The sequence below is a fragment of the Microtus pennsylvanicus genome, chromosome 14 (genome assembly GCF_037038515.1).
Source record: "Microtus pennsylvanicus isolate mMicPen1 chromosome 14, mMicPen1.hap1, whole genome shotgun sequence".
In the NCBI taxonomy this organism is placed as follows: domain Eukaryota; kingdom Metazoa; phylum Chordata; class Mammalia; order Rodentia; family Cricetidae; genus Microtus; species Microtus pennsylvanicus.
Window position 1 is genome coordinate 10,073,109 of NC_134592.1, and position 19,666 is coordinate 10,092,774.

General features: G+C 41.5%; 1 protein-coding gene and 1 pseudogene across 1 annotated transcript in view; one reads left to right on the forward strand and one right to left on the reverse strand.

The window, feature by feature from the left end:
* Evl (Enah/Vasp-like) overlaps positions 1 to 19,666 on the reverse strand; it is a 147,073-nt gene that overhangs the window by 115,071 nt on the left and 12,336 nt on the right. The gene's annotated exons all lie outside the window — the stretch shown is intronic.
* LOC142834974 (vesicle-associated membrane protein 3 pseudogene) lies at positions 4,085 to 4,399 on the forward strand (annotated as a pseudogene).

Consider the following 19,666-nt stretch of genomic DNA (forward strand, 5'->3'; position numbering starts at 1 on the left):
GGTTAGTTGGTGAGCTCCAGATTCAGGGAGAGAACACATCTCAAAAATATAAGATGAAGAGTGATAAAGAAGTCATGTGATATCAACCTCTGGCCTCTGTAAGTACATATTGTACCCACCCACACAAATAAAAATAAAAAAAAAAACCTGGAAAACAATTTACAAAACAGGAGGAAATATTTGCAGATTACCTATCTGGTCAGTATTTACTATTCAGAATCCATCAGGAAATCCTGCATCTCAATAATAACAAGATCAAAAATCATAAATAGGCAAAGAGCTTGGACAAGTATCTAAGTCTGAGGCCAGCCTAGGCTATGTAACAAAACTTATCTCTAAAACTAATACATACTTTTAATTCTGTCCTCAGGAGGCAGAGGCAGGCAGATTTCTGTGAGTTCAAGCCCAGCCTACATAGCCAGTTCCAGGTCAGGTAGGAATAAGACCTTGTGAGAGGTGAGACATTGTCTACAATTTTTTTAAATTTGGACTGATTAAATAGATCCATACTTACTACCCTGCACAAAACTCAACTCCCAATTGATCAAAGACCTTAGCATAAAACCAGATACACTGAACCTGATAGAAGAGAAAGTAAGAATAGCCTTGAACTCATTGGTATAGACTTTCTGAACAGAACACTGTTATTGCAGGCACTAAGATCAACAATTAATAAATGGGACTTCATGAAACTGAAAAGCTTCTGTAAGGCAAAGGACACCATCCTTAGGATAAAGTGGCACCCTACAAAATAGGAAAAGATTTTTACCAATTCCACATTAGACAGAGGACTAATATCCATAATATATGAAGAAATCAACAAAGTAGATATCAAAATACAAAATAATCCAATTTAAAATTGGAGTACAATCAAAACAGAAAATTCTCAATACAGGAAACTCAAGTGGCTAAAAAACACAAATGTTCAACACCTTAGTCATCAGGGAAATGCAAATCAAAACTACTTTGAGATTCTATTTTATACCTGTCAGATTGGCTGAGATCAATAACACAACTGACAGCTCATGAGGAAGATGTGGAATAAGGGAAACAATCATTCATTGCTAGTAAAAGTGCAAACCTGTACAACCACTATGGAAATCAGTGTGGCAATTCCTCAGAAGGATGGGAATTGATCTACCACAAGATCCAGCTACACCACTCTTCGTCATATACCCAAAGGACATTTCATCCTGTCACAAGGACACTTGCTCAACCATGTTATTGTTGCTCTGTTCGTAATAGCCAGAAATTGGAAACAACCAAAATGTCCCTCAACAGAAGAATGGATAAAGAAAATGTAGTACATTTATACAATGGAGAGTTACGCAGCTGTTTTAAAAAGTTATACCGTGAAATTTGCAGAATAATGGATGGAACTAGAAAAAAATCATCTTTAGTGAAGTAACTTAGACCCAGAAAGATAAATATGGTATATATTCTCTTATATGTGGATAGTAGCCATTAAATAAATGACAGGAGATACAGGAATGGAAAGATCGTGTGAAGAGGGAGAAGGGAGATGGGGTTGGTGGAGAGAATGTTGGGAGAGATAGCTAGAATTAAGAGGCATTTGAGGGGTGGTAAAGAAACCTAGTACAGTCAAAATTTTCTAAAATATATGAAGGCAATCATATGAAGTCTCTAAATAATGAAGGAGACGGAGTCCCAACTGGCTGTCTCTTGTAACCAAACTAAGCTTCCAGTACCAGGACTTGGTTACATTCAGTTGACTTGTTATCCAAAGGGGTCCCATAGAAATTTCCAAACAATCCAAGGCTGTTGCTAAAATAATAGGTTACAGCCGGGCGGTGGTGGCGCACACCTTTAATCCCAGCACTCGGGAGGCAGAGACAGGTGGATCTCTGTGAGTTCAAAGACAGCCTGGTCTACAAGAGCTAGTTTCAGGACAGGCTCTAAAACTACAGTGAAACCCTATCTCGAAAAACAAAATAAATAAATAAAAATAAAATAATAGGTTACTTGCTACAAACTGACAGCAGGGCCAAAGACAACACCCACGGAACTCACTGAACATGGAGAGTCGAGCTGGTGCCTACATAGAACCCCCATTCCTACATTCTAGTGTCTTTGGTACAGGTATTCTTCAGGCTACCAAAAGAGAAATGTAAACACCAACCCAGCATTATTCTACAATGCTGTCCTCTTGTAAAATATGATAGGACAATGGTGGCATATAGCTTGTGGGAGTAAGCCACTAATGTTTTGCCCACTCCACAAGATGGAACCCATACCTGACACTGCTTGGGTGACCACGAACCAGAGACTAGATAGTCTAGAGACCTAGGGTAAAACCAAGTACTACCAGTCTACCAAAAAAAAAAGTACTGATAAAATGACTCCTATACTCATAGATCAGCGCCTTGCTCAGCCATCATCAGAGAAGCTTCCTCTTGCAGCAAGTGGGAACAAATACAGAGACCCACGCCAGACATCATGCAGAGAGTGAGAGACCTTGAAACACACAGCTCTAAATGGGATGTCTTCATCACATCCCTCCCCTTAAAGCTCAGGGAGCCTTGCAGAAGAGGAGGCAGAAAGTATGTAAAAGTCAGAAGGGATGCAGCACACCAGGATAACAAGTTCCTCTAAATCAAATGAGCAAGGCTCACATGAACTCAGAGACAGAAGCAGCTAGAATGGCCTACATAGGCCTGCACCAGGTCTTCTGCACATATATTGCGGCTTTCAATTTAGTGTTTTTACGGGACTCTTGAGTATGTAAACAAGTGGGTCTCTGATTCTTATGTCTTCTCTTGGGGCTCTTTTTCTGCTGTTGGTTTACCTTGTCCAGCTTCAATGTGACCATTTTCTTTTATCTTATTATATTTTATTTTGTGTGTTTTGTCACTATCTTTTAGACATCTGTTGCTTTCTAACAGACATAGAAAGGGAGTGGATTTGGGTCAAAGGAGAAATTGGAAGGAACTTGGAGGAACAGGGGAAGCGAAACTGTAATCAAAATATATTATATGAGAAAAGAATCTATTTTTAGTAAAAGGGGGAAATTGGGTTGATTAGTTGGCTCAGTGAATAAAGATACTTGCCACCAAGCCTGGGAAATTCACAAGGTGGAATGAGAGAACAGACTTCTACAAGTTGCCCTTTGACTTCCATATGCATGCACACTATGGTACATGTGCATGTATGCATGTACACACAGTCTAATAAATGTTATTTTTTAAAATTTAATATTAAAAGTATTATGAACTGATATAAACAATGATAGATAACATGGACAGGGAAGAGCAAAACTAAATTCAAAGTAGATGCTCACTAGGTGCAAATAAATCTCAATTTTTTTAATCAAATGAAAAAAACATAATTAAACATGATGTATTGTTCAAAAAAGTTCATGACACTTTTTAATTTGTAATTAAAAACATTAAGTGTTAAGCTTATCAGTATATATACAATGGACAACTTTTTGGCTATCTAGTGTGCTAACTGCTAAATTTTGGACTGGATATGAACTTTATAGTTAGGCAGATGCAGATGCCAGAAAGAAGTGATTGACAACTGGTCTGATTCTACCCTGGTCACACTGCATCTAGATTCAACTATTTGTAAGAATCCTTGATACACTAGAGCCCACTCACCAAGTTGCATGAGGCTCATGTGAGCAGTGTTTAACTTAGGGCAGAGTCAATTTGGGGAAGTCATTGTCATCTTTTAATTCTTGGGCACTATTTTTGGATTATGTAAAATGGATTACTTTACAAAAATTTTAAAGAAGTTAATAACAGCCACATACATGAAGAAGGAAGAGATACCTAGGTCTGTCTTAAAAATCCAATAATCTGCCTCAAAGTCCAGGCAGGATGCTGAAGTACAAAAGCAGAGATAACTTAACAGTCATGATTATATTCAGTCATTCATAAATATCTGCTAGGTGCTTACTGTACTGAATATCTAGGCAGACCAGCACTGTCCCAGAGGGCTTTCTACAAGGATGGATGACAGGCATCAGCTACATGTGACTACTGATCAATTAAAACTGGCACTCAAATCACGACTATTCATACAAGTCCACCGACCCTTGGTTGCTGCCGCCACTGCCAAAATGTCCACAGGTGTGCCTTCAGGAAGTTCAAGAGCTGCCTCTGGCAGTAACCGCAGACTCCAGCAGACACAGAATCAAGTAAATGAGGTGGTTGAAATCATGAGAGTCAACGTGGACAAGGTGTTAGAAAGAGATGAGAAGCTCTCAGAGCTAGATGATCGCGCAGATGCACTGCAGGCATGCACTTCTCAGTTTGAAACAAGTCCTGCCAAGCTGAAGAGAAAGTACAGGTGGAAGAACTGCAAGATGTGGGCGATAGGGATCAGTGTCCTGGTGATTGCTGTCATCATCATTATTGCATGGTATGTCTCTTAGTGAGGAATCTGGTGAAACCGAAGCCTACTTATTGAGCTTACCTACTGTTTTTCCCCCCCAAAATTATTTTTGTTAGTTTACATAGAGTTCAGTGCCTAGGAAATGTGCCCATGTTTTAATATACACTCCAAATGGGGGTGTAAGCTGCCCTGCCCACATTTTGCACAGTGCCTTCACAAAGTTATGCACCGACTAGGAAATAGGACTTCTGGTGTTCCAGAGTGCTGGAGTCGAGGTGGATGTTGTCACTGATGACTCGCTGTGGATTCCAGGAAGGGGATTCTATTCAGTCAGTTGTCCCCACATCTGACATTGTCTTCAAAACCACATTTTCAAACCTTTGGGTGATTAGATTCCCAGCTCGTGCCTTCCAAGAAGAACACTACTGCCTAGTACAAATTGGTGACAATAATAGGGCGTGCCTTATTTTGATACTGGCTCCTTTTCCTTAAGAGGACCCTCCTTTCTGTAAGCACTACTGACTCCTGCTGTATTTAAGATGCTCTCATGTTAGGTGTGAATGTTTACTTTTCTGTTCTTGTTGTGCATCACTTCTCAAAGAGTATTTTAATCAAAAATAACCCTTTAACAAGTTTTTGTAGAACTATGACCAAAGTTTTTTTTTGCCAAAATGTAAATACAAATAAAATGTCCATAAGTCTGCCCCTAATAGATAAATTCAAACAAATGCCAAATGTAACTCAAGGTGCCCTTCAAGAAAAAAGTGTTAATTCTGTGTGAGCCTTCAGCATTTTCACTGTCCTTCCTATGCTGTAGATAATGCTACTCCTTCAGATTTGGTTTCTTTCATAGAGAACGTCAGAACTATAGATAAGGCATTTAGCCAGCAGTTTGCAGACTGAACTAGAGGCTCTGGTCTCTAGCGCAGTGTGAGCAGCAGCTCCGCAGCCTCACATCAGTTTGCACAGACCAGAGATCTTGAATGCTGTTTACTGCTTTTACTCATACCCCACTTCCTAAACCGGTTCTCTGTATTGTGCTTGAGGTGAGGCATTGGCCACTTCCAAGTGGAGAGCTAAGCAGAGATGCCTGTTGCTCTTAAGCCATAGCTATTGCCATCTGAGACACTTTCATTGTGTATCTGAGACTTTCATCAAGGCATGGTTCAAAGTTGAGAGTTCAGGCATAAATGAACATAAGAAAGCAGTGAGGAAGAAATGGGCTTTCTTTGCCTATGGCAGTGCTACTAAAATGCCCTGGAATTTGTATATGCATAGCGACATCAGTCCAGACATAATAGAATCTGGTACTAGTTTTTTATTTGTTCCTGACATTACTGAAACAAAATAACTATTGAAAGTATGCCCCACTATGGGAAAGCAGCATCAGCCTAGGGCCTCTGTCCTAGTCTGACCTATAACCTTGGTGCTGTCTCCTCTATACTCATTGGCTCCTGTGTTAACACAGTAATACCTTGCTTGTCTGTGCAGTTAGCTGGGAACGTTCCCGCTACGATGTCCTAAATAAAGTTGTTTATTTAAAAAAAAGACTATTCGTACATTAAATAACAGGAAGACTATAGACAACATGTGAGAGTGGCCTCATAAGAATGAAGAAATTAATCTGAAGATGCTGAGAGCTCAGTTCTTGTGAGAGGTCACAAGCTATGCTAAAGGGTCACAACTATTCAGAGAGATACAGAAACGTCCTGTAAACACTCACAAAGAGAGTGCGACCTTGGAGTTGAGTGTTAATAATTTAACAAAATGCAGGGCAGCATTTGAATAATAATACTTAAATTAGTGCCATGGCAGTAGAAAGACAAGATGGGCAGAAATCAGAATATTATGTCCACCTGGATGTGGAAACAGACCCGGGACCATGTGGTTCATCAAGCCTGTTTTCTATTCTGCTTGCAAAGTATGCCTCTCCATGCATTCAGGTTCTAGGAGGATGGTAGTAAGCTATTTTTTGTTTATTAAGATTTTATTTGTTTCTTTTAATATCTATAGGTGCGTTGCCTGCATGTGTGTAGTGTGCAGTGTCCATGGAGCCCAGCAGGTGGCACTGGATCTCCTGGAACTAAAGTTACAGGTAGTTGCTGAGACACCATGTGATGAGTACTGGGAGTCAAATCCAAGTACTCTAAGAGCAGTCAGTACTTTTAACGAGAGCCATTTTACACTACAAAATCCAAACATGAATCAACTAAGTGTTGTGTGCCCATGGGTGGGATGAAAAGAAAGTATGACACTGAGGAACATGAATGAACCTTAGAAATGTGCCAAAGGAAAGGTGCAGTCAGGAAACCCCACGTGTTGTATGACTCCATGTGCAGCACAGAGGAATTCAAAGACAGAAAGCAGATAAGAAGATTCAGGGTGGGGGCTATGTAAGAATGGGGAGCGGCAGTTAGTGAACACGGGTTCTCTTAGCATGATGACAGCACTCTAGGATTCAAATGTGGGCATGTTTGCACAACTGCATGCAGTGAAACCTGATGTGGGAGTGGCATATATCAATCTGTTGATTTCATTGGCTAAGTAATAAACAAACTGCTTGGGCTCATAGCTTAGAACATAGGTGGGTGGAGTAAACAGAACAGAATGCTGGGAGGAAGAGGAAGTGAGCTTAGAGACGCCATCCTCTCCTCTCCTGGGCAGACACACGCGATTCAGCTCTGACCCAGGATGGATGTAGGCTAGAATCTTCCCGGTAAGCGCACCTTGGGGTGCAACACAGATGATTAGAAATGGGCTAAATTAATATGTGAGAATTAGCCTAGAAGAGGCTAGAGAGAAATGGGCCAAGCAGTGTTTAAAAGAATACAGTTTCCGTGTAATTATTTCAGGTAAAGCTAGCCATGCGGGCAGCGGGGTGCTGGGGACGCAGCCCCGCGACTCTTATTACAACAGAAACCCATTATACACTTTGAATGGTAGAAGAAAGCACTAGATTTAATCTCTGGTACCAGACAACAAAAAGAAAACAAAATGACAGACACTTGCTAAGTGTGTATAAGGCCTTGTGTTTGACCCTAATTCTGCACAACAAACAAACACAACACAAATTGAATGTCATCAATGTTAGTGCTAAAAATGGTATTATCCAAATAATGAAAACAAAATCCCTAAATGGGGAAAGAAATGTGTGAATCATGTGATAAGGGCTTTATAACCAGAGTGACAGAGCCCTCATTAGTACTGTGGAGTCAGCAATTAAATTTAGACCCTTTTTACAGTTGGTTATGTCCCCAGCTCTTTGGAGGGTTAAATGTTCAGATGTTGTATTTAGGTTTCAATCCATTTTGAGTTACACTTTGCATATGGCTTGAGGAAAAAAGTCCAAGGTTACATGGATATTCTGCTGTCCTGTATTTGTTAAAAGGTATTTTGATGGATTTCTGGTACCCTTGTTGACCACTATTCAATAATTTCAGGGTAGTGAAGTCTAGTTTGAGACAGGCTTGAGGCACGTGGTGCTCTTTGGTCTGAGCTGCATGTACAGAAGACCATGTCTTCAACTCACATGGAGGAAGAAACCCAGTGAAAATACATGTCTGATGAGTCATGACCCATCTGTGAGTTTGACAGTCCCACTGCTTCATTACCCACAGACGACACTCAGAGACACATCACTGCCTGCTTTTGCAGAGGGTCCTTTTTAGTGCTGCTACTGTTTGAGACTCATCTGTCTGTCGTTTACAATTCTGTTCCACTTAGTGACACAAATCAAGGACAGAAATTCCCTTCTGCCCAGGAAAGAAAATGTTTATCAACAGAGCACTGAGCTGCTCAGTTGGCAATCTGAGCTGCCAGGAGGAAGCAGTGCCAGTGGACACATTTGATTTTTATCTATGGGTAGACTAGCTCCAGCACCGGATGTGTTTCTATTTTGTACACAGGGTTTTTCATGTGCCAGGTCCAAATTCTTCTATGTTCAACACAAAGTTAGAGAATCTAAATTGCTTGTCTTCTTTTGCCTGATTTAATTTTCTTAAGATTGGTCTCTTGCAGCCCAAGCTAGCCTTGAACTGTATATAACCCAGGCTGGTCTTAAACACTACCTTTCTATCTCAGGGACTAGAGAGGTCTGTGCCACCCTGCTTGGTGAGAATCTAAACTGTTAAGACTTGAACAAATTTGAGCTCAGTGAAAGGCAGGCCTTCAAAAAAAAAAATCTAATTTGAAGTAAGACATTTGAGTAGCTAGACCCAGTGAAATCTGCCCAAATATATTGAAAAGACAACTGGGAGAGAGAATATGCCAATCAAAAAAACTACAACTGGCAGAATCAGAACAGAGGCTAACCTCCTCAATTCTCTTTTATAAAATAGCACTGTTGGGGCTGGAGAGATGGCTAAGTGAATAAGAGCACTTGTTGCTCTTTCAGGAGATGCTAATTCAAATCCCAGCATCCATGGCAGTCATTTCACAACCACCTGTAACTCCAGCTTCAGGTAATCCAATGCCCTCTTCTGGCCCCTCATTTTACCAGCAGACACACAGACAAACAGACAGACATACACATAAATAAAATAAAAATTTGAAAATAACATTTTAATAATATCAAAATAATAGTTAACAACAAAATAAAATAGCCCTGCATTTACACATACTCCTATGTATTTAAAATCACCTCTAGGTTGCTTCAAATATCTCATGTCATATAAATACTGTGTCATCAGCTGTTATGCTATATATACTGTTAAAAGAATGGCAAAAGATAAGTCTACACATGTTCAAAACTGACAGTCATCAGAGGCCTAACTACATGTAGCCTATATTCCTGAAGTTTTACATAAAATATTTAATGTTACTTTTACTGTGTACAGTAAGATATTTATGTGTTTACATACCAGAAAACAATTACGAGGTACTCTGTCTCAAACATAAATTGCACAAGGCAGGCTAGTGAGGTGGCTCAGCTGGGTAAAGGCTTGCTATACAAGTCTGATGATCTGAGTTTGACTACTGGAACCAGGTAAAAGTAGAAGCTGAGAACTAACTCCATAAAACTGCCTTCTGACCACCATATCTATACCTCAGCATGTGCACACACATACATAAAAAGATTACAAGGTCAGGTTCAGGAAGATGGCTCAGTGGGTGAAAACACTAGCGACAAGGCTGATTACCTCAGTTTGATGATCTTTGGAATCTACACTAAATGCCAGATGTAGTAATGCCTGAAACTTGCAAGCCAGCTAGTCTGGAATATGCAGGGCATCAGAAACAATGAGACACTGTTTCAACAATGTGGAAGGTGGCGACTGACTCCTGAAAGTGGTCTTCTGACCTCGACATGCATGCCATGAAAAGTGCACACCTGCACACATACCCAAATAAATAAATAAGGGGAGAGGAAGGGGAGGGGAGGGGAGGGAAAAGACAGACAGACAAAGGTCATAATACTGACTGACCTTCAGGGGCTTTTCTGGCTCTAAGCTCTAAATGTCTGTGCGCTCAGTCTCATTTTTTAAGGATTAAGTAAAAACACTCCCACTTATGAACACACACCTGAGGGGAAGTGGCAGACTCACTTGTTCACAGGTGCCCAGAAGGGACAAACAACACATGCTCTTACCTCTGTGCTGAGACTGCCACAGTGAAGAAGCAAAGGTACAGCACATTTACTCTCTAGAATGCATGAATATCCAGTGATTTGATGCCTGTTCCTGGTGTCTTTCTCCTTTTGGCTTATGGGACAATCTAGTTTTGGTTTATTTACCTCTAAGTAGAATCTTTGGAGGAAGTGGGGTTTTATTAGCTATCATTCTTCCTTCTTGGTACACAAGAATGCCAGTTTTCATCTCCCCAGTCCCACAGATCTGACCTCAGGTAACAAGTTTACCAATGGCAAATGTTTCAAAGGGACAAATGATACTAAATGTCTCTTTTATCTTCCAGGGTTTCCATCTCTCTAAATCTTAGTCCTGTAAATCTTTTCTGCTTTATACCCCCCCTTATGCCTTCAATTTTTTTTTCTTAAATCTTTTCTTACTGTTATTAGACTGGTCCAGAGTATATCACTGTTAGAATCCAATCCTTTAAAGTGAGGCAGAAGAGACAGACAGACAGACAGACAGACAGACAGACACACACACACACACACACACACACACACACACACTGAATCAGAGGGTGATTTTCTTATATAATCCTTTATAATTCATTATAGCTTTTCCTATTTGATCTCCACCATTTTTGGAGTTTTTCGGGGGAGCTTACACAAGTCAAGACTGGATAAGGCAACAAGGATATGGGAACATGGACCTGGAATCACCTTAACAGAAAGTCATGAGAATCCTAATTAAAATAAACAATCCACACCACTAGTTCCAGTTCTTGGGAGGCAGAGACAGGTGGATCTCTGTGAGCTCGAGGACAGCCTGGTCTACAAAGCAAATTCCAAGACAGTCAGGGCTACACTGAGAAACCCTGTCTCAAAAAAAAAAATCAAAATTAAAAAAAAAAAAACAATCCAAATGTCAAGTATTCTAAAACATCTGATTGTTTTACTGCTGAAATGAACAGAGAGCTTCATTAAAGATGGGGGAAGGAGAGAAGAGAGAATGGGAGTGGCTAGAGAGATGACTCAGCAGTTAAAAGTGTGTCCTTGCAGAGGACTCAAGGACTAAGTTCGGTTTCCAGCACCCACCCTGGACGGCTCACAACCACCCCAATTCCAGAAGGATCTGACTCCACAGGCACCAGCACACACATGCATAAACATAATTAAAATAAGAACAATTCTTTTAAAGAGAGTAAGAATGAGTAACTTAAGTCAGAGGCTTGAAGCCTGATGCCTGGCAGAGAACACAGTGAATTTCAGTTCCATGTTTCTTCGCCTCCATCTCCTCTGCCCTACTCCCCTACTTGACTTAAAGGGTGAGCTGACACAGAACACTGACACTACAACACGGTCAGGCGGTCAGCTTTCTAAGCATCTAAAGTTCATTCCTCCGTCTTCAGAGTGGAGTAGGAACTGAGGTAGAAGTTATAACATTGAACAACATAAGAAGGGAGAATGCATATATGTACAAAGGAAAATGGCCAAAAAATAGAGCTGAAAGATGAGAAATCTGGGCTTCACTGCTCTACCTGCCAGTTAACCTGAGCACCCTAGGCAAACAACCTCTGAAGTCTTGTGCATCTGAGAAACGAGGGAATAATGAAACATTTAACACCTATTCATGCACACTTACCACATTTGAGCTACTATGAAGCTAAGTTTTGAGACTCCAGTACTGGATAAATCAGGCATGGTCTTGACCTCAGGACTAGCTCAGTAGTACTCAATTCTGGCTGCACATTTAAGTATCTGGAAACTTCAAACAAATAAATAAATAACCCCAGATTAATTAAATCCCTAAGGATTAACCTCTGAGGGGTTGAGAGTATTTTTGTTGGAGTATGAACAGAAAACCGATGAACTCTTGAGTTTAGAAATCTACCCTTCTAAAGCTACTTTTAAAATGAGATTTATTCATTTCATTTTGAGAGTTTTTCTCATATGTATGTATGTGTACCACACAAGTGCTTGGTGCCCAGAACAGACAGCAGAGGGCTTTGGATCCCCTGAAAGTGGAATCACAGATGATTGTGAGCCTCCATGTGGGTACTGGGAATCAAATCCAGGTAATCTGCAAGACAGCCAGTATTCTTAACCACATATCTCTCCAGCCACCCTTCCTGTATGGTTTGTTAAATATGCTTTTTTGCTTGTTCTTTTGTGATAGCTAGTCTAGGTTGTCAACTTGACTACATCTGAAATTAACTAAAACTCAAGTGGCTGGTTACACATGTGAGGAACTTTTTCTTAACTAAATCATTGGAAGTGGGAAGACTTACTTTTAATCCAGATCTTTTAAGGTGTGAAGATCCACCTTTAATCTGGGCCACACCTGCGGGCAGCCTATATAAAGGACATGGAAGAGGGAAGCTTGCTCTTTAACTACCACCCTCACTCTGCCTGGAAAGTCCATTCCTTCACTAGCACTGGAGCCTACATCTTTTTAGTCTAGAATATACTGAAGACCAGCTGAGATATCCAGCCCCGTGGACTAAATAACTATTGGATTCTTAGACCTTCTGTTGGTAGACAGTCACTGTTGGACTAGCTAGACCTGTAAGCCATTCTAATTAATAAATTCCATATATATATATATATATATATATATATATAATTTTTTTTACAAACTTAAGGAGACAAATGCTTTGATTATCCTGAATCAGCAATTGAGAGAGGTAACAGATTTGGTGAATCTGTATATAAAATTTTGACTATGGAAAAACAAGAAAATAACAATGCTAGTTGGTTGCTCTTAGTAGCTCTGGATAAACTGACAAAGATAAAGAAGGAGCTCCATGTTAAAATTAACCATCTTCTAGCATCTCTGAATATGATGAAGGCCAACAACAAACTTGTGTAAATAGTCTACAGTGTGCCCTGGAAGAGAATCTTGTCTTCAGCAGTCAAGGTGTGGAAAAGCAAACCAAAGCCCTCATTATAAGGTTGCCTGAATTCTAGCAAAAATTCAGGTGGGTCCCATTCTCGGTGGGTGTGGGTGGTCAAAGTAAAGAATAGGATCTTGTAACTAGAGATGGGAATGTGTGAGAGGACTCTACTGAGGCTGGAAACTTTGAACCCTCAGATTCTCGAGGGTTTATCTCATTAGAGGAAGTAGTCTCTCCATCCTTAGCAGAAAATGTACTCACATCCCAACATCCAGAAACACTGCTTATTTCACCTTTGAGGAAGTTATTCCGCCATTGTTGAAACAAGCAGTGATTTTCTCTGAACGAGACACCAGGCAAGAAAATACTGATGTCCTTCCGGGCCCCAATATAGTTGCCTCTAGACCTAAAACCAAACTGAAGGCTCAACAGGCTCCTAGAGAGAAGTGGGAAGTGTAGTCCTGAGGAGGTGCACTACACTACTAAAGAGCTTACTGTGTTTGCTAATTTATTCTAGCAGAAATCTGAGAATATGTGAGGGAATGGATTTTAGGGGTGTGGAATAATGGTGGAAGGAACATAAAACTAGAACAGGTTGGGTTTATTTATATGAGCCCACTGAGTGGAAATTCTAGGTTTAATATGGAAACTCTCACAATTAAAAACAAACAAAGGTATCAAAAGTTTGTTTGAATGGTTGGTTGAAGCATCTGTCAATAGATGGCCTATTGAAAAGGAGTTGGAGATGCCTGATATTCCTTGGTTTGGTGTTGATCAAAGGATTTTAAGGCTCAGGGAAAATGCAATGTAAGAGTGGGTAACACTGTGTAAAACCTAATCTTCCACAATGGGAAAGCCCAGAAGACGAGCCCTTCACTAATCCAACAAGATGCAAATGGTGAGGGGGCACTAGCACAGTTGAAGAGCTTTGTGGTCACACTTTTCCTTGTGACAACCCTTAGTGTTGGAGACATTTCTCTCAGTTAGATGAATTAAATGCAAGGGGTTTAATTGGGTCTTGAAGTAGCAGGGACCAGGTGGCAGCACTGATTCCCTAGAGACACGGTGACTGTGGTTATAGTGATGGGCTGTATAGACAAAGCAATGTCCATCATGTCCTAGCCCATAATGGGCAACACAGGCAAACTGACTTTTACGGGGGCATGATTTGTATGGACCTTTGGTAATGGCTAATCAATCATGGTGTTTCCAGGCATGAAAGAGAAGAGAATGCTACTGCACAAGGTAGTAGTGTTGCATGCCTTTTACTCCCGCATTAGGAAGGCAGAGGAGGCAGATCTTTGTGTTCAAGGCCAGCCTGGTCTACAGAGTGAGTTCCAGGACAACTTCACAGAGAAGCCTGTCTCAAAAAAAAAAAAAGCCAGGCTGGAGAGCTGGCTCAGAGGTTAAGAGCACTAACTGTTCTTCCAGAGGTCCTAAGTTCAATTCCCAGCAACCATATGGTGGCTCACAACCATCTGTAATGAAATCTGGTGCCCTCTTCTTGCCTGCAGCACACATGCAGGGAAAACTGTATACATAATTAATAAATAAAAAAATCTTTAAAAAAGCCAGGTGGTGGTGGTGCACGCCTTTAATCCAGCACTCGGGAGGCAGAGGCAGGCGGATCTCTGTGAGTTCGAGGCCAGCCTGGTCTACAAGAGAAACCCTGTCTCGAAAAAACAAACAAACACCAAAACCAAAACAAGACAGTTTCTCTGTAGCTTTGGAGCCTGTCCTAGAACTAGCCCTTGTAGACCAGGCTGGCCTCGAACTACAGAGATCTGCTTGCCTCTGCCTCCTGAGTGCTGGGACTAAAGACGTACACCACCACCGCCTGACTTGTTTGATATTTATAAGTGGGAAACCTCTCAAACAAATGAAAGAAAGGCTCCACCGGATCAAGGTAAAAGGTAATCTTGACCCATGAATCAATTTCCAGACTTGAGCCAGTTTGCAGACCCAAAACTCCTTAAGTGAAGTCAGGTTTCCCTGAGGAAGGACCACAATAAAATACCTAACGGTTTTACTGTTATCCTTTCCCAGACCTTCCCCAGAGGGACCTACAGCCTTTTGCAAAGATACACTGGGAGAAGGAAACAGCCATTGCAGGGTGTACTAGATACTGACTCTGAATTGATGCTGGTTCTGAGAGATCCCAAGAAGCATTGTGGCCTTCCAGTTAAAATAGGAACTTTATGGAGGTCAGGTGATTAAGGGAGTTTTGGTTGAAGTTAAACTCACAGTAGGTCCAGTGGGTTCCTGAACTCACCCTGGGGTTAATTGGGATAGATAGAAGTTGACAAAATTCTCACATTGGTTCCCTGGTCTGTGGAATGAGGGCTATTATGGTTGGAAAGACTAAATGGAAGTCTTTATTAGAGTTGCCTCTGCCAGGGAAAAGAGTGAATCAAAAACAGTACGGCATCCCTGGAGGTACTGCAGAAATTAGTGCCACCATCAAGGACTTGAAAGATGCAAGGGTAATGGTTCCCACCACATCTCCCTCTAACTCTCCTACCTGGCCAGGGCAGAAGGCAGATGGACTGTCAAAAATGACAGTGGACTATCAAAAACTCAATCAAGTAATGACTCCAATTGCAGTTGCTGTACCAGATATGAGCAAATTAACAGCCCTCCTGGTGCATGGTATGCGGCTACTGATCTAGCAGGTACCTTTTTCTCAGTATCTGTCTGTCCATAAAGACCACCAGAAGCAATTTGCTTTCAGTTGGCAAGGCCAGCAATATACCTTTACTGTTTCATCTCAAAGGTAATATCAACTCTCTAGCCCTGTGTCATAACTTAGTTATAAGGAATCTTGATCCTTTATCTCTTCCACAAAATATCACATTAGTTCACTATGTTGATGACATTATGCTGATTGGATGAAGTCAGCAGGAGGTTGCAACCACTTTGGACTTGTTGGTCACACAAATATGCATCAGAGGATGGGAAATAAATCCAACCAAAATTTCAAGGGTATTCTACCTCAGTGAAATTCTTAGGAGTCCACTGGTGTGTGGCGTGTAGAGTTATTCCTTTTAAGGTGAAGAGTAAATTATTGCACCTGGTCCTTCTCACCACCAAGAAAGAAGCACAAATTTAGTGGGTCTGTTTGGATTCAGGAGACAGCACATTCCTCACTTGTGTATTACTCTGGCCCATATACCAAGTGACTCAGAAAGCTACTAGCTTTGTGTGGAGCCTGGAACAGGAGAAGGCTCTTCAACAGGTCCAGGCTGCTGGGAAAGCTGCTCTACCACTTGTACCATATGATCCAGCAGACTCAATGGTACCTGGTGTGTAAGTGGCAGATAGGAATGCTGTTTGGAGCCTTTGGCAGGCCTGTAGAGACATTGGGATTCTGGAGCAAGGCTCTGCCATATTCTGCAGACAACTATTCTCTCTTTGAGAGACAGCTCTTGACTTGCTATTGGGCCTTCTTAGTGGAAACTAATGTCTGACAATGGGCCACCAAGTTATCATGTGACCTGAGCTGCCCATCATAAGCTGGGTGCTATGCATCCCACTAAGTCATGAAGTAGGACATGCACAGCAGAAGCCCATTAATGAATGGGAGTGGTCTATCTGTGACTGAGCCTGAGCAGATTCTGAAGGCAAAAGCAAACTACATGCAGTTTCTTCTCCCATTACAAAGCCATCTGCCACCAAGCATTCACCTGGGGCCTCAAAGGGTGTGCGCTGTGATCAGGTGACTAGGGAAGAGAAGACCAGGGCTTGATTACTGATGGTTCTTCTGCACATTATGCAGGCACCACCCAGAAGTGGGCAGCTGCAACATTACAGCTCCTTTCCGGGACAACCCAGAAAAACAAAGACAAGGGGAAATCTTCAAGTGGGCAGAACTTCAAGCAGTTCACATGGTATTAGGGTTTGTTTGGAAGGAAAAATGGCCAAATGTGTGATTATTCACTAAGTCATGAGCTGTAGCCAATGGATTGGCTGGCTGGTCAGGGACTAGGAAAGAGCGTAATTGGAACACTGGTGAGAAGCATTTGGGGAAGAAGTATGTGGATGGATCTCTCCAAATGGACAAAGGATGTGTAGATACTTGTGTCCCATGTAAATACTCACCATAGGTGACATAAGCAGAGGAGGAATTCAATACTCAAAAAAGCTGACCCATTCTGTGAACAGTCAGCCTCTTTCTCAAGTCATTCCGGTCATTGCCCAATAGGCCAATAAACAAAGGCGGGCCTGGTGGAGGGGGGTTAAGGGTGAGGTGGGGTGGGCAGGGGTTATTAAGCTAGCCCCGTGAAGGTGTGTGCGGCAGTTTGCTCATGTGGGCACCAGAAATAGCAAGAACCACAAAGAAATATATATTTATATATATATAAATTTATTGAGGGGTACTGGGGAGAACAGATTCATGAATCTAGGGAGTTGGGAACCGGCCACACACTGCTTCATGCTACCTAACTCCAGTCTTCACAACCCAAGAGAGCGTGTATGTGCAACTTCTCTCTCTCCTTTTAAGAGATCACATTTGCAGGCAAGAAGCCACTCTTGAAGGCCAGTACCCCAAAGCTATTGGCAAAATGCATTCCCACAACAATGGAGGTTATATATGGGCTGGACAACACAGAATTCCACTCATCAAGACTGACCTGGCTACAGCTACTGCTGAGTGCTAGATCTGCCAACAACAGAGACCAACATTGAGCCCCAGATATGGCACCGTTTCCCAGGTGACCAGCCAGTGACCTGGTGGCAGGTTGAGTACACTGAGCCACTTCTGTAGAAAGGCTGATGCTTTGTCCCTACTGGAGTAGATGCCATTCTGGCTATGGATTTGCCTTTCCTGCACATAACGCTTCTGCCAAAACTACCATCACGGACTTACAGAATGCCTTATCTATCAGCATGGTATTCCACACAGTACTGCTTCTGGCCAAGGAACTTGCTTCATAGCCAGAGAAGTAAAACAGTGCCCCATGATCATAGAATCCACTGGTCTTTCATGACTCCCACCATCCTGAAGTAGCTAGACTGATAGAAAGATGAAATGGCCTTTTGAAGACACAGTTACATGGTCAATTAGGTGGCAGCTGCCTGGAGGGCTCAGGCAGAGTTCTTAGAAGGTGATACATGCTTTGAATCAATGTCCAATATATAGCCAAGATCCAGAGGTTCAGGAATCAAGGGGTATAAAAAGGAATAGTTCCACTCACTATCACCCCTAGTGACCCACTGTAAAGATTTTTGTTTTCTGTTCCTGCAACCTTAAGTTTTGCTGGTCTAGAAGCTTTGGTTATACAGTGGGGAATGTTCCTGCCAGGGGCCACAATGAGTATCCTATTGAACTGGAAGTTCAGATTACCCACCAGCCACTCTGGGCTTCTGATGCCCTTAAGTCAACAAGCTAAGAAAGAAATAACGGTATTAGGAGGTGTGATCGATTCAGCTTACCAAAGGTAAATTGGATTGCTTTTCCTATGGAGAAAGAGATTATGTCTAGACTGCAGGAGAACCTTTAGGGCAGTGAGTGGTTCTCAATCTTCCTCATGTTTAGACCCTTTAATACAGTTCCTCATGTTGTGGTGACCCCAACCATAAAATTATTTTTGTTGCTATTTCATAACTATAATTTTGCTAATGTTAGGAATCATAATGCAAATATCTGTGATTTTGATGGTCTTAGGTGACCCCTATGAAAGGGTTGATCAACCTCCAAAGGGGTTGCAGCCCACAGGTTAAGAAACACTGTTTTAGGGCATCTCTTGTGCTATCATGTCCTGCTATTAAAGTCAATGGGAAACCATAACAACCTAATCCAAGCAGGATGACAAAGGTCACGGACGTGTCAGGAAAAGAGTCAACACCTATTTGAGGTGCTTGCTGAGGTTGGAGAAAATATAGAATGGGTAGTAGAGAAAGATAGTTATGAATACCAACTAAAGTCATGTGACCAGAAACATGGATTATAATTAACATGAGTTTTTCTGTCCTATTTGTTAAGAAACTATTTGTACAGATATTTGTGCTTTCTTTCCTCAATGTCTTTATCATGTAATATAACATCAATTAAGAGAATATCAGTGGTTATATCATGTTAGGTGTTGTCTTAGTGTATTGCTGTGAAGAGACACCATGACTATGGCAACTCCTATAAAAAGAAAGCAGTTAATTGGAGCTTGCTTACACTTTCAGAGGTTTAGTTCATTATCCTTATGCAAGGAGCACAGTGGCACACATGGTAGCTGAGAGTTCTATTTATGGATCTGAAGGCAGCAGGAAGAGGGAGCCATTGGACCTGGTTTAGGCTTTTAGGAGACAGGGCTTGTCTTTGTAACCCTGTCCTGGAACTAGCTGTATAGACCAGCCTGGCCTCGAATTCAGAGATCTGCCTGCTTCTACCTCAGAAACGCTGGGACTAAAGGGGTGGTACACCATGCCCACTTTTTTTGGGGGGGGGGGCTTTTGAAACTTCAAAGCCTACTCCAGTGACACATTTCCTGCAAGATCACACCCATTTCACTTCTACCCCTTCTCTAGTAGTTGCCGCACCCTAATGATCAATCATTCAAATATATATATGGTATATTCAAACCACCACAGGTGCAAATATGATCTGGCCATTGTTTTCATTTGGAAATTAAGTGTGACATATGGAGATACGATTGTGTGTCAAGTTGATAAAGGGTTGGCTTGTGATAGCTACTCTTGGTTGTCAATTTGACCACATCTGGAATTAATTAAAACCCAAGCAACTGGGTTTTAAACCTATAAGGGATTTTTTTTCCTTAATTAAATAATTTAAAGTGGGGAAGATGCACTTTTAATTCTGATCTTTTGAAGTGGGAAGATACACAATGAATCCAGA